Below are 15,823 nucleotides of genomic sequence, written 5' to 3' on the forward strand. Positions count from 1 at the left end.
GATTATTTTGAACTTGTTCGAAATAAATTGTTAAACAATATTTTTAACTATACAGTGAGATAGTGGAATATCTTTTAATTGCTTTAATGGGTTAGTTACTGATGCAAGTATCTTGTAATACTTGAGTATTTACATTAGGAATAGGAATCTGAAGAGAGAGATTTCTTTTTGTTTACCTAGATATGTGTAATCGTGTATTTGCATTATGGTCAATTATTACATGGTTAATCAAAGAGTCTCTTCAGTTTCTGAACTTCTTTTCTATAAATACAACCCTCCACTTCCAAAACTTCTCACTCTCTTTTTCATACTCAACTCATCATCTTCTCAACACTCTATTCACAACCTTACTCGTCAAAAATGGTTCAACCCCAGTTTTACACACGCAACGGTGGATGCTATCTATCAATCTTTAAGCCTAGTGATGAAAAGATGTACTTTGATCCATATAAAATTAAGGTTCGTATTGGTGGTGAAATTTTCCACCCAACTAAAGTTCCAAATTCAGTCTATGATCATATCTCTTGCGATGATCAGTTGGAACTACACTTCTTCTTGAAGAAGAACTTCGCGATGAACTGGAAAAACGTGCTCATCTAGCAGCTCTTGAGCTGCAAAAAACTATCATCTCTTTTGCAGGCACAGTGAGTAGGATCAACCATCGCAGGGCGATGAAGGCAGAGCGAGCGGAAAAGAGGCAGAAGAAGTCCAAGTAGTTAGATTATATTAGGATTTTTAGAATTCTATGAAATCTTGTACTCTGTTTCTTCATAATTAATGAAAATCTTTAAGCTTCTTAGATATCTTATGTGACTACTTGTTTACTATCTTGTGTATGCATAAATGCTTTTAAATGTTATATCCAAATCGGTAATGCATGCTAAACTACAAATGTTTTTAATAGTGCATGTGAATAAACTAATCTCTGTTTAAGTTTATGTGATCACTTCAGTACAGATTGAATACACTGCACGAGGTAACTATTGTTAAAGAAGAAATTTATGGAAGATTTAATTCTTAGTCAATTAGGATTATTATCTTTGACTGTTACATTCTATTCAAAATCTTTGAAACTTTCTTTTTCTCATCAAAAAAGTTGTTCACACTCATTTCTTAACATTAAATATCTTAAATCTTAAATTTCTTCTCATAATTGAAACACTTAAATTCTTTTCTCAAATGTTGCCAAAAATGAAGTGACATATTTCTTGAATTGTGCTCATCACTTAGAAACAACATTTAGTTGGTTAGAGACTACTTGCTGAGGTAGATCTTAATGATACTAACAGAGACACAGAGGTTTCATCAATTTTTACTAAAGACTCAGTGATAACTTTCAATAAACACATTCAAGTGTTAGTTCTTTGCAAGAAGAATAAGGTTTGAGATCATGGTACATGATAGTAACCTGAACAAATCCTCTCCAATTTAAATGGAGGTTCTCATTAGTGATGAACAACAACTGTCATAACCACAGTATCCACTGTGAGCTAAATTGTGTATTCACAAAGTATAAATACTGTTATTACTTTATCAACATTTATTTTAAATAGTGATCTAGTTCTTTCAGCATTTATTATATTTTTCATGATATAAATCATGTTGGAATGATTACTCCTAGACCTTATTTAAGGACTACCTCTAGTTGTATGACCACAGATCACCCTTCTTTAGCCACCTCTTATTTCTGTAGGACAATCTTTCTAAGCCTTTTACTGTGAGATGTGTGAAAAGATTGAGAGAAAAACAGAATTTAAGAGAGGCAGGATCCTTCCTGGAAAAAGGAGAGGTAGATGAGAGATAGGATTTAGTAATCCTTGTGAGGAAGCTCTGACTATTAAAAGTTATGAGATGTGTGGTGCAAGGAGTAGTGAGACTACTTTAAAAGAATAGAGAGATTAAGTTTTATTCGCTATATGTTTGCAGGTGCTCAGAGTACTAAAGAAACAGATGCTGAACAGCAGTCTGTTGAACATCAAGAACACTCTGATACATCAAGGGTTATTAATCTCCCTACAAGTCTAAGTACTGATACTATCTTGCAGTCCATACATTCTTCTATTCCACCACATGGTACAATCTCTTTTTTTTGTAGAAAAATAGTCCATTTACTCTACTTTTCCATCACCTGAGGAAATCCATGTTGTTGCTGAAGATGTAGTAGCATAACAGTCCATCCATAAAGTTTCATCCATTTCAGAATCACCACAACATGTTACAGGAACTGAGGTTCTGGAAGTTAATCTCGAAACTCCAATTCATTTATCTACAATACTTGAACATTTGGAGTTAACTGCTGAAGGTGTGGAAGCTACTGGACAACATACTGCACAAATTCTTAATTCTATTCTACATGCTTAAACTTGTGATGAAGTTCAACATTTAGTGCAAAATCCGGTTGCTGTTGAAGAATCTAAGGATGGTGAAAAAGCTAATGTTTCTAATGCTATTATAGATCCTGAGGATGATCTGTTCTTCCCTGAAGATATGTCTATGCATGTGAGACAACAGAAACTGAAAAAGTTAGATGCTACGAAAGAAAAGGATAATTCTAATAATCTCTAGAATGCTCATTGGAAAGATAATACATATCTTATTTCTAGAACACAAGCTGTTGCATATCTGGAAATAGCAGAACAAAAGATTACTCTGTTATACATCATATTTATTTATCAATACTTATTTTTATCTCGTTCTATTCGTTACAAGCTTCTATCTACCCTTCGTTTCGCCCAAATCCGACTTATGGATTGAAAGTTACGAATAAAATTGTGAAACAATGCACATAAATGCATATTATACATTAATATGATCACATATAGCACATAGAACTTAAGAAATTTGATCAAAATAATTTTTCAAAAAAGATTCGGGGTTAAAATGATTTTCCAGGTATTTAACACGAATTTTTCAATATTTTTCGGAATTAAAACGGGTCAACAAATTATTTTATAATTAAAGAACAAGGTTTGAACACCCGAATCTGACTTGAAAATCATTTAATAATAATTATCGAGCCTTGAAAATAATTTAAAATAATATTTTAAAGCTCAGAACTATTTTGGGAATTTTTAAATCAAAAGAAATAATTAAATCTAATTAAATAATCAATTAAAATTAATTAATAACTAATTAAATCAATTAATAAATTTATATTTAAATTAATTAATCAATTGAATAATTAATTATTAACTAAATTAATTTGAATTAATTAAGATTTATTTTCGAATTAAAATTAATTTTTATAATTAAATTTTGAAATTTAAAATAATTAAAAACCATTTTTCGAAAATAATATAAAAAGAAATACCATTTTTAAGAATAATTAAAACAGAAATCATGTCTTTGTGAATTTTTAAAATTACAGGGACTGAAATGTAAGGGTTGCAAAATGACAGGGATTAAACGGTAATTGTCATCGTCTTCTTCCTACTTCGTCGTCCCCGGTGGCCGGCCGCCATTAACAGCGGCCACCAAGCTTTTCCGGCGAACGAAATACAATACAGAAATGTGTCAAATCAACATGGGATAATCTTGAGGCTTCCAGGAACACTTCTGCAGCAACAAATCACTCAAACAACTAACGAATCGACCGGAAAATTTTTCTGAAAATTTTGCCGCCGCCAAGCCTGATTTCACGGCGAGGCCTTTCCAGTTATTGTTCGACCATCATATATACATCATTCGATTCATTTTTAACGATCTATAAGCTGGTGTAATCATTTTAAGCTAATAACCCTTGAATCAAAAATGCCTAAAATTCAATTAAGAACATTCATATTATATAAACCCCAATTTCAATAATTCGAGAATTAAACCCAATTTTCTACATGTTTTTGAACTCCAATTTCAACATATAATATACCAAAATGATCAAGAAAAAATTATCTATAAGATACAATCATCAAATCATACAAACACATCAAAATCAAAATTTCATGTTTTAATCATAAATTAATTCAAATTAAAATAAATAAATAGGAGATTACCCTTGATTTCTACACTGAAATTGATGGTGGATTCTGAAAGTACTTTTCGAGAGCTTCGATATGATTATTCACACACTTGATTTTGATTTCGGTAACGCCTTTGTTTTTAGGTTTGATTCTCAAGAACCGGGCTTCTTATAAACACCCTACGAGAAGATAATGTAAAACTATCCCGTCTTTCGAGAATACGAGTTTTATTGATCTATCAAAATGACTATCGTATTGAAAATTTTGCGTCGGGACTCATACGGGTCAAACCGTATTCCGGATTGAAAAAGTCATTACACGGAAAATGTTCAGAATAATCAGATTAGGTTAGGAAGGAGTTTTCCGAAGAGTTTCGGGTTGTAAAAACGTAAAAACGGTTGAAGTTGGACGATTCCCGGTTTTATAATAATTCAGAAAATAATTATTAACTCTATAAATTATTTATAAAATCATTTAGCAATCCAAAAAATACTAGAAAAATATCAAAATTATCTATACTTTATTCTGGACATATTAAAATTAAAATACTCAAATTTTATCACTTATAAACATGTAAATATCAATACCAATTATCAGATAATTCACTAGAAATCACATAATAATTACGTAATAATTATTTATTGATAAAAATAATTACATGATATATCCCGGATATTACATCCTCCCCCCTAAAAGGATTCCGTCCTCAGAATCTCCTATATAAACAAATGAGGGTACTTTTCTCACATATCACTTTCTAGCTCCCCGGTTGACTCTTCAACCTTTGGGTTCCTCCATTATACTCTTACTAAATTTTCAACTTTATTCCTTAATACCTTTTTTTTCTTTCCTAGAATCTCTATTGGATTCTCTACATATGATTAATCTGCCTGAAGTTCTATCGGCTCATACTCGATTACATGCCTAGAGTCTGGATTATACTTGTTAAGAATTGATACGTGAAATACATTAATAAATGTGCTCCATGTGCGGGGTTAACGCTAATTCATATGCTACCTTTCCGACACGTTTCAAAATTTCTAAAGGTCCAATATATCTAGGACTCAGTTTTCCTTTCTTTCCAAATCTCAACAATCCTTTCCACAGTGACATTACATCTCCTTCTTTGAATTCCATATCCTTCCTGGATTGATCTGCATATTTCCTTTGACTATCTAGTGCTGCAATAAACTTTTTCTGAATAACTTTAACAACTTCTTTTGTCCGTTACACCAACTCGGGTCCAAGTATCTTCCATTCTCCAACTTCATCCCAATATACTGGTGATAGACACTTATGTCCATAAAGAGCTTCATAGGGAGGCATTCTGATACTGGCGTGATAACTGTTATTGTAAGCAAATTCCACTAAGGGAAAATGTTCGTCCCAATTTCCTTTGAAATTAATGGCACAAACACGTAACATATCTTCAATAATCTGGATCGTTCTTTCACTTTGGTCGTTAGTTTGTGGATGATAAGCTATACTCATATTCAACTTGGTTCCCAAACATTTTTGAAAACTTCTCCAAAATCTTGAATTAAATCATGGATCTTGATCAGATACAATAGACACAGGGACTCCATGACAAACTACTATTTCTTTCAAATACCTGTGAACCAACTTGTCCAGTGAGAATCTTTCATTAATAAGAAAGTAATGAGCTGATTTGGTTAGTCTGTCCACTATAACCCAAATAACATCGTGGTTCGCTTTCATCCTTGGTAATCCGACTATAAAATCCATAGCAATATGCTCCCATTTCCACTCTGGAATATCTAATGGTTGTAATAATCCACTTGGTCTCTGGTGCTCCGCCTTAACTCTTTGACAAGTATAATATTTGCTAACCCATTCCGTAATTTCTCTTTACATATCTAGCCACCAATAATTTTCTTTTAAATCTTTGTAAATCTTGGTACTTCCTGGGAGAATTGACTACTTTGAGTTGTGAGCTTCCTGTAGAATTTCATTCTTTAACTCTGCCACTGGTGGAATCCAAATTCTGGAAGAAAATCTTAGAATACCTTGGTCATCCTTTTTAGTGCATAACTTTTCTCCTACTAAACGATTGATATCCTGGTCCATTACTTCCTCTTGGCATTTCTTTATCTTCTATAACAATTCTGGATGAAAAGTCATATTATACATCTTTGCTTCATTAAGCTTTCAAATTCTGATCTCCAATTCCAATTTCTGAAACTCTTTATACAACTCTTCTGGTATTGTTAACACATTTAGTCTTTCCTTTCTGCTTAACGTGTCCGCCACTACATTTGCTTTTCCTGGCTGGTAGCTAATCGTGCTATCATAGTCTTTGATCAGCTCCAACCATCTTCTTTGTCTCATATTGAGCTCCTTTTGTGTGAATATGCACTTCAAAATTTTATGGTCCGTATAAATCTCACATCTTTCTCCATATTTATAATGTCTCCAAATCTTCAAGGCGAATATTATTGCTGCTAGTTCCAAGTCATGAGTAGGATACTTCTTCTCATCAGGTTTCAGTTGTCTAGACGCATATGCAATAACTTTGTCGTGCTGCATCAAAACACAACCTAATCCCTTATGAGAAGCATCACTATAGATTACAAAATTTACTTGATCATCTGGAAGTGACAAAACAGGTGCCGTGATCAATATCTTCTTCAATTCTTGAAAACTTTCTTCACACTTCTCGTTCCATATAAACTTCTCATTTTTCCTAGTAAGCTTTGTCAAGGGTGTCGCAATCTTCGAGAAATCTTGAACAAATCTTCGATAATATCCTGCTAATCCTAATAAACTTCTCACTTTTGTTGGTGTTTTTGGCCTTTCCCAATTCATAACAGCTTCAATCTTTGCGGGGTCCACTTTGATGCCTTCATTACTTACTATGTGTCCTAAGAACTGAACTTCTTGTAACCAAAACTCACACTTTGAAAACTTGGCATACAACTTCTCTTTTCTTAAAATTTCTAAAGATATCCTTAGATGCTCCGCATGGTCTTCCGTTGACTTCGAGTAGATCAAAATATCATCTATAAACACAATGATAAACTTGTCCAAATATTCCTTAAAAATTATGTTCATCAAGTCCATAAATGCAGCTGGGGCATTGGTCAATCCAAAAGACATCACTAAAAATTTATAGTGATTGTACCTTGTTCTGAAAGCTGTCTTTGGTATATCTTCAGGTTTAATCTATAGTTGGTGATATTCAGATCTTAGATCAATCTTAGAGAAATACTTGGCTCCTTTTAGCTGATCAAACAAATCTTCGATTCGAGGTAGTGGATACTTGTTCTTGATCATAAGCTTATTGAGTTCTCGATAGTCGATGCATAACCTCATAGTTCCGTCTTTCTCCTTAATAAATAGTACTGGTGCACCCCATGGAGATACGCTGGGTCTAATCACTCCTTTTTCCAATAACTCCTGCAATTTCTTTGCTAGTTCTTTCATTTTAACTGGCGCCATTTTGTACGGGGCCTTAGACACTGGTTCCGTTCCAGGTGCTAAGTCGATCGCAAACTCAATTTCTCTATCTGGAGGAAGTCCTGGTAACTCGTTTAGAAACACGTCCGGAAATTCATTTACCACCGGAATATCTTCTAATTTTTCTGGCTCCTAATTTCCATCTATCACATAGGAAATAAGATTCTCACATCCTTGTCGTAGTAACGTCTTAGCTTAAATCATTGTTAAGAACTTGTTTTCTTGTTTTTGACCTCTAAAAGTTACCACTTTCTCGTTTGGCATTTTCAAGATTACCTTCTATTACGTGCTGATTCTCAATGATTAGGAGGAGCTCATAATATGACTGTTTTGGATGTCATCAGGATTTGATGTGCCATCAGGATCTGATGAATCATTAGTATCTGCAGAACATCAGCATATGAAGACAGTCTATTGTGAAGATTAAGTCTGTTCCTTATTTTAAGGGATGGATATATGTTCGTTCTGAGTGATAGGACTTTGTGTATTCAGTTGAAGATATGTATAATTTTCTGTTAGTAATTGATAATGCATATCCTAAACTGATTTGTAGCAGCTGTGTATTATATAAACACAGTTTAGGTCATCACATAGTGATCAACTCGAGCATTGTACGACCTAGCAGCTCTCAAGAACATCAGTATTTCTTGAGAGAGTTTGTAATAGTTTTTATTAGAAATATAAAGAACTTTTATATTTTTATACTTATTCGAAACGTTTATAGAATTGTATCCAACCCCCCTTAAATAATTGTATCTTTACTGGGAAACAATTGGTATCAGAGCTCACTGATAAATTTATAATCGGAAGCGATCTAAACATTTCTCTGAACAAGTATGAAAGTATTAAAATCTCCATTCTGAAAAAGACTGAATATCCTACATGAAAGGTGAAGATGTTCATGCATCTGGAAGCTACAGATCTAGACTATCTCGACGTAATCAATGATGGACCCTACATGCCAACAAAACTGGTACCAGCAACTTCTTCTGTTGCTGAACACTATTAGTTGAAGGAAAAGAGTGAGTGGACACCAGAAGAGAAGGTTGCTGTGCTAAAGGATGCAAAGGTAAGAAACATATTGCATAACAGTCTTGATTCTGTGATGTCAAACAGGGTTATAGCCTACAAGACTACCATGGAAATCTGGGATGCTCTTGAAACTCAATGTCAAGGAACCATGGACATCAAGAAGAACATAAGGGCTGTTCTGATTCAAGAATATGAACACTGTGAGGCCAAGCCTGATAAAAGTCTCACCGACATCTATAACAGATTTCTCACCCTGCTCAACAATCTGTCCTTGGTGGGAAAGGTGTATGATCGAGAGGATTCAAACACTAAGTTTCTAAGAGCCTTGAATAAGGAATGGGAGACTCAGACTTCAATCATACGACATCAGTATGATTTGGAAAAAATCACTCCGGATGAAGTCTATGAAATGCTAAGAACTCATGACTTGGAAGTCCAGCAAAGGAAGGAGAATAAAAACAACAAAGGAAAATCAGTTGCTTTGAAAGTGAATACTAAAGCTTCTAATGAAACGTCTGTTGAAGTTGCAAGGAAAAAGAACAATCTTCCAGAATCATATACTGATGATTCGACATCAAATCCTGATGATGATACTGATTCCGAAACTGATGAGAACATGACAGATTCTGATGTCATGCAAATGGCTGCATTGCTAGTTAAGGGCTTCAAGAGGATGCATTTCAGGAAGTCTTAGAAGAATAGAAGCTTCAGGAAGAAGTTCACTGGAGGGGAAAGGAAGTCGACTGGAAGAAGAGATGGAAAGGACTCTAAAGCTGGAAAAGTAGACAGGTCGAAAATCAAGTGCTACAACGGTGATGAACTTGGTCACTTTGCTATAGAGCCAGAGATATTCCAGATAGTTCCAGTCGAGGGTATGGGTGAGCATGAGATAGAGTGACAGTTGGGAGCCCCACAATAAGGTATTGCAGGGATACCGAGGGTTCACTCACAGGAGTCAGTAGGACATGTTGCATAGCCATACATGGTACCGTATCATAACTACAGTGTCATGAGAGATGACGCTGAGTATTGGAGAGCCCAGTGTAGGGAGATTACGCACTTGTTTGATCAGAGAGACCGAGGACCGTTAGCTGCATTACATCAAGATTATATGATGAGACAGATGTTACAGTCTACCTTGATGAGTGCTACATGGGAGCTAGATGCTTTGACACATGACGGGCCGCCTTCTTTTGCGGAGTTTTATAGGATTTTCCGTTTAGCACAGACGTTGGTTCAGGTACTCCGAGATGAGTTGAGGCGTATACCGTCGGGGTTCTGAGATTCTGACTATAGAGGACTGACATAGTGGAGATGATAGATATACATAGATGCAGCTAGTATAGTGAGTAGTGTATGTGTGTAGTAGTAGCCTGACTAGTAGCAATAACCATGACCAGAAGGACGAGACTTTTTGTATACCAAACATTCACACCTGGAGCTGGTGTTAGATATATAAATGAACTTTTCAAATATTCTTTTATTTAAATTCAGTCTTTACAGTTTTTCAGTGATTACCTTTACTTTATTGTTTTACAACTTTTCATACTTTAAATTCTGAAAAAAAATAAAAAAAGGAAAAGAATAAACATTTCATTTAACTGTTTACATTTCTTGCTTTTATATTAAAGTAAACTATTTATATTTCCTATTTTTTTATATTAAGCAAACTCTTTTTCTTTTTCCAAACTATTATCCAAATTTTGTTAATACAGGATAAATTGTTTTTTTACCTACTGTCAATTGTTTAATAAACTGTTAAAAAGACATCACTTGTTTCATTATCAGAAAATGGTACCCAAGGAAAGACTAGGACTGAGACTTCTAACAGCAACTCCAAAAAACAGACCAATGATACCATGACCCAAATGTGCCATCTGATGCAACAATAGATGGTAATGATGCCGCAACAGATGCAGCAACAGCAGCAGCAGATTCAACAACAAATGTTACAACAGTCGCCGTGTCCTGAGCCCCAGATACCACCAACTATACCTATTGTTACTTTTAAGCAGTTTCAGTGGGTTAAACCTCCCGAATTTGAGGGAACATCAGATCCTATTAAGGCTACCACTTGGTTGAAAGAAATAGAGAAAGCATTTACGTTAGTGAAGGTAGGTGAAGACCAGAAGACTGATTTTGCTAGTTACTTGTTGAAAGGGGAAGCAAATTATTGGTGGGAATCTAAGAAGGCTTTAGAAGGTGAAGATGTTATTGCATGGGATAGGTTTAAAGAGCTGTTCTTAGAAAAACATTTTCCTCGCTATGTGAAGAATCAAATACAGATTAAGTTCTTGGAACTGAAGCAGGGAAGTATGTATGTGATGGAGGATGAAGCCAAATTTACTAAGTTGGCTAGATTTTTCGCAGAACAAGTTGATACTGAAGAAAAATGAGTTCAAAGGTTTCAAGAAGGATTATGACCGTGGATCCGTGAACAAGTTGCAGTTTTTGAACTAACAACATATACCGCCATAGTCCAGAAAGCCCTAATTATTAAGAGAGAAAGGGAAAGATCTCAAAAGGAAAGAGGACAGGGAAGTTTCCAAGACCGCTCCAGCAGGAAACCGGGATTTCAAGCCCGGACAAATTTAAATTTTAAAAGAATAGGACAAGGTATCCAGAAAAGAGGTAATCATTTTCAAGCCCCCGGCCAACAGGGAATTGTTAGAGTCCCAGTGCCGTACTGCAAGACTTGTGGACGGAAACATACTGGTTTCTGTATCAAAGAGGATGTGACATGTTTCAAATGTAAGCAGAAAGGGAACTATTCTAACGAATGTCCAACGGGAAAAATAGCAGAAATTACTTGCTTCCAGTGTGGAAAGAAAGGGCATATCGCTAGGAATTGCAAAGGACCAGCAATGGCAGCTAGTATTCCGAAAGTATTGGCATTACCTCCTCCACCGCCGCTTAATCAACCCAAAGCAAGGACTTTCAACATGACAATGAAAGAAGCAGTGCATAGTCCTAGAGTAATTGCAGGTACGCTTTTGGTAAATTCCGTAAATTCAAAAGTATTAATTGATTTTGTAGCTATCCGTTCATTTATTTCTGAAGAATTCCTTGATAAGTTACATTGCAAAATTGAATGGTTGGGAGAGACGTTAATTATAAAATTAGCGAATGACGACCAAGTCCCAGTAGATCAAGTATGTCCTGCGTGCGATATCGAAATAGCTGGACATCATTTCTCCGTAGACTTGATTTCTTTTAAGTTAGGAGAGTTTGACGTCAATTTGGAAATGGATTGGTTAGCTTGTCATAATGCTCAGATCGATTATTCGAACAAGAAATTAAAATTATGAACTACAGAAAATGCAATTGTAATGTTCAAAGGCGAAAAACAGCGAAAGAAATTTCTGACAGTAATGCAGACCAACCGATTGCTTCGATAGGGATTTGAGATATATATAGCCTACGTGTTAGATACCGAGAAGGGAAGTCCCAAAATTGAAGACATTCCAGTTGTATGTAAATTTCCTGACATCTTTCTAGATTAGCTTCCAGGGTTACCGCCAGATTGAGAAATTGAATTCACGATTGACTTAGCGCCAGGTACAGAACCAGTTTCGAAAGCTCTGTATCAAATGGCACCAGTCGAGATGAAAGAATTGTCAACGCAATTGCAAGATCATCTAGACTGAGGCATCATAAGACCCAGAGTATCCCCGTAGGGTGCACCGGTATTGTTCGTGAAGAAGAAAGATGGCAACATTCGACTATGCATCGACTATATGGAATTGAATAAGATCACTATCAAGAATAAGTATCCTTTACCGAGAATCGACGATTTTTTCGATCAGCTAAAAAGAGCCGCATGGTTTTCGAAGATGAATTTGCGACCGGGCTATCATCAATTAAAGATTAAAGCTGAAAATATTCCCAAGACTGCTTTCCGTACCAGATATGGAAATTATGAGTTTCTTGTAATGGCATTCGGTTTGATTAAAACGTCAGCAGCATTCATGCATCTGATGAACAGAGTATTCAAGAGGTACTTGGATAAATTCGTGATTGTATTTATCGATGACATCTTGATTTACTCAAAGACGGAAGAAGAGCATGTCGAGCACTTAAGGATTGCTTTGGAAATTCTAAGGAAGGAGCAACTGTACGCAAAATTCTCAAAATGCGAATTTTGGTTAAAGGAAGTACAATTTTTAGGGCATATCATAACTAGAGAAGACATTCAAGTTGATCCAGCGAAGATTGAAGGTGTGTTGAATTGGGATAGACCGAAGACATCAACCGAGGTTCGAAGTTTCTTGGGATTGGCAGGATATTATAGAAGGTTTGTCAATGATTTTGCAAAAATAGCAACGCCACTGACCAAGCTAACTCGAAAAAGTGAAAAGTTCATATAGGATGACAAATGTGAAGAAAGTTTCCAGGAACTGAAGAATCGGTTGGTAACCGCACCGGTACTTATATTACCAGACGAGCATGGAAATTTTGTCATTTACAGCGATGCTTCATACCGCGGATTAGGATATGTACTGATGCAACATGATAACATCATTTCATATGCCTCGAGATAACTAAAACCTCATGAACAGAAGTATCCTACGCATGATCTGGAATTAGCAATGATTGTATTTGTATTGAAACTGTGGAGACACTATCTCTACGGTGAGAAATTCGAAATCTACACGGATCATAAAAGTCTGAAGTACACCTTTACGCAGAAGGAACTGAATATGAGACAATGGAAATGGCTGGAATTGATTAAAGATTACGATATTACGATCAGTTATCATCTAGGGAAAGCGAATGTTGTGGCAGATGCACTGAGCTGGAAGGAAAGATTGAATCTGTTAACTTTATGTGAAGAGTTAGCCAAGGAATTTGATAAGTTGGAAATCGAAATTCGTGTTCCCAAAGAATCTACGGAAGCTATCTACGCTATGACTTTTCAACCGGATTTATTGGAGAAGATTCGACGATGTCAAGAAGAAGTGATGGGTCAAGATAACGACTTAACAGGAGAAGAAATTACAACTCAGAAAGATAATGAAGGAATCCTACGCTTTACATCAAGAATCTCGATCCCTAATGTGGCAGAGCTGAAGGAAGAAATACTTCGATATGGGCACAGTTCGAGGTATTCCATTCATCCAGAAAATATAAAAATGTACCGCAATCTGAAGAAAACCTTTTGGTGGACAAATATGAAGAAGGAGATAGCAGAATGGGTAAGTAAATGCTACACATGCCAACGAGTTAAAGCGGAACATCAACGCCCGAGTGGATTACTGCAACCATTGGATATTCCGGAATGGAAATGGGAACATCGAGCGATTGATTTTATAGTAGGACTTCCGAGAACTAAAGTAAATTATGATGCGATATGGGTAATCATTGACAGACTAACAAAGTCGGCACATTTTCTACCAATTAACGAAAGATTTTCACTTGACAAGCTAGTACATTTGTATCTCAAGGAAATTGTGATGCGACATGGAGTTCCAACATCTATCGTGTCTGATCGAGATCCCCGTTTCAATTCAAGATTTTGGAGACAATTTCTAGAATGTCTTGGAACTAAATTAAAGATGAGTACCGCTTATCATCCGCAAACCGATGGGCAAAGTGAAAGGACTATCTAAACAATCGAGGACATGCTACGAGTTTGTGCTATTGATTTCGAAGGCAGTTGGGATGAGCATTTACCTTTGGTTGAATTTTCTTACAACAACAGCTATCATACAAGCATTGGGATGCCACTGTACGAAGCGTTATATGGAAGAAAATGCAGATCACCAGTATATTGGGATGAAGTTGGAGAATGCAAGGTTTTGGGTCCAGAATTAATTCAACAGACTAAAGAAAAGATAGAACTTATTCGAAAGCGACTAGATGCAGCACAAAATAGACAACACAAATATGCAAATTAAGCTAGGAAGGATATGGACTACCAAGAGGGAGAGCACGTGTTACTCAAAATATCTCCATGGAAAGGATTAACCGGATTTGGCAATAAGGGTAAATTAAAACCACGATACGTTGGACCATTTGAAATTTTGAAGAAAGTGGGAAAAGTTGCGTACGAGTTAGCCTTACCGCCTCATATGCAACATATTCATAATGTGTTTCACGTGTCGATGCTTAAGCGATATTATCCTAATTCTAGGCATGTAATAGAATATGAACCAGTAGATATCCAACCTGATTTGTCTTTTATAGAACAGCCGGTAAGAATTTTAGATCGGTAAGACAAAGTGTTGAGAAATAAGTTTGTATCTTTAGTACGAGTATTGTGGAGAAACCCTATGGTTGAAGAATCAACCTGGGAACTTGAGAGTGAGATGTTAGAGAAATATCCTCATTTATTTCCTTAGCGATATTCTGAGGACAGAATCCTGTTAAGGGGGAAGGATGTACCGTCTGGGAAAATTACGTCTGTATTATATCATATTTATAATAAATTATGTGTGTTAATGTGTCATTTATGTGCAATTAACTGTCAAACCCTAATTGCTATGTGTTACGTGCATTCTGTGTCGTCCAGGTATTTTCAGGATATTTTTAGATATTTTATTTTGCATTTACAGCTTTCATATCAAAAGTTATACGATCTGAATCATGATTTTGTAACTGATATTTCAAATAAAATAATGGGCCTTATTTTTCATCAAACGGCTTTTACCATCGCATTATTCTGAACATCTATGTATTTTATAAATTTTCTTGTTTCGCGAAAAATGACTTTTCCGGGCCCCATTGGGTGTTAAAATCCCCACAAAAATCACATTTTTATTTTTATAAAATTATAGGACTTTCATTTATACCATTTCTTTGATTTTTGCATTATTCACAATTTTTGGGAAATTTTCACATATATATTATATATATAAAATATTTATAAATTAAATTTTAATACTCAAAAATTATAAAATTAGGGGCTTATTAATTTGAAAAGATGTAGAATTAGGGTCTTAATTTTAATTAGGAGTATTATTTTACCTACTATAAATAAGGGTAAATTAAAACCACGATACGTCGGATTTGAAATTTTGAAGAAAGTGGAAAAAGTTGCGTACGAGTTAGCCTTACCGGCTCATATGCAACATATTCATAATGTGTTTCACGTGTCGATACTTAAGCGATATAATCCTGATTCTAGGCATGTAATAGAATACGAACCGGTAGATATCCAACCTGGTTTGTCTTTTGTAGAATAGCCGGTAAGAACTTTAGACGACAAGAAAAATTGTTGAGAAATAAGTCTGTATCTTTAGTGTGAGTATTGTGGAGAAACCCTATGGTTGAAGAATCAACCTGGGAACTTGAGAGTGAGATGTTAGAGAAATATCCTCATTTGTTTTCTTAGCGAGATTCTGAGGACAGAATCCTGT

The sequence above is a fragment of the Apium graveolens genome, chromosome 1 (genome assembly GCF_009905375.1).
Source record: "Apium graveolens cultivar Ventura chromosome 1, ASM990537v1, whole genome shotgun sequence".
NCBI lineage: Eukaryota > Viridiplantae > Streptophyta > Magnoliopsida > Apiales > Apiaceae > Apium > Apium graveolens.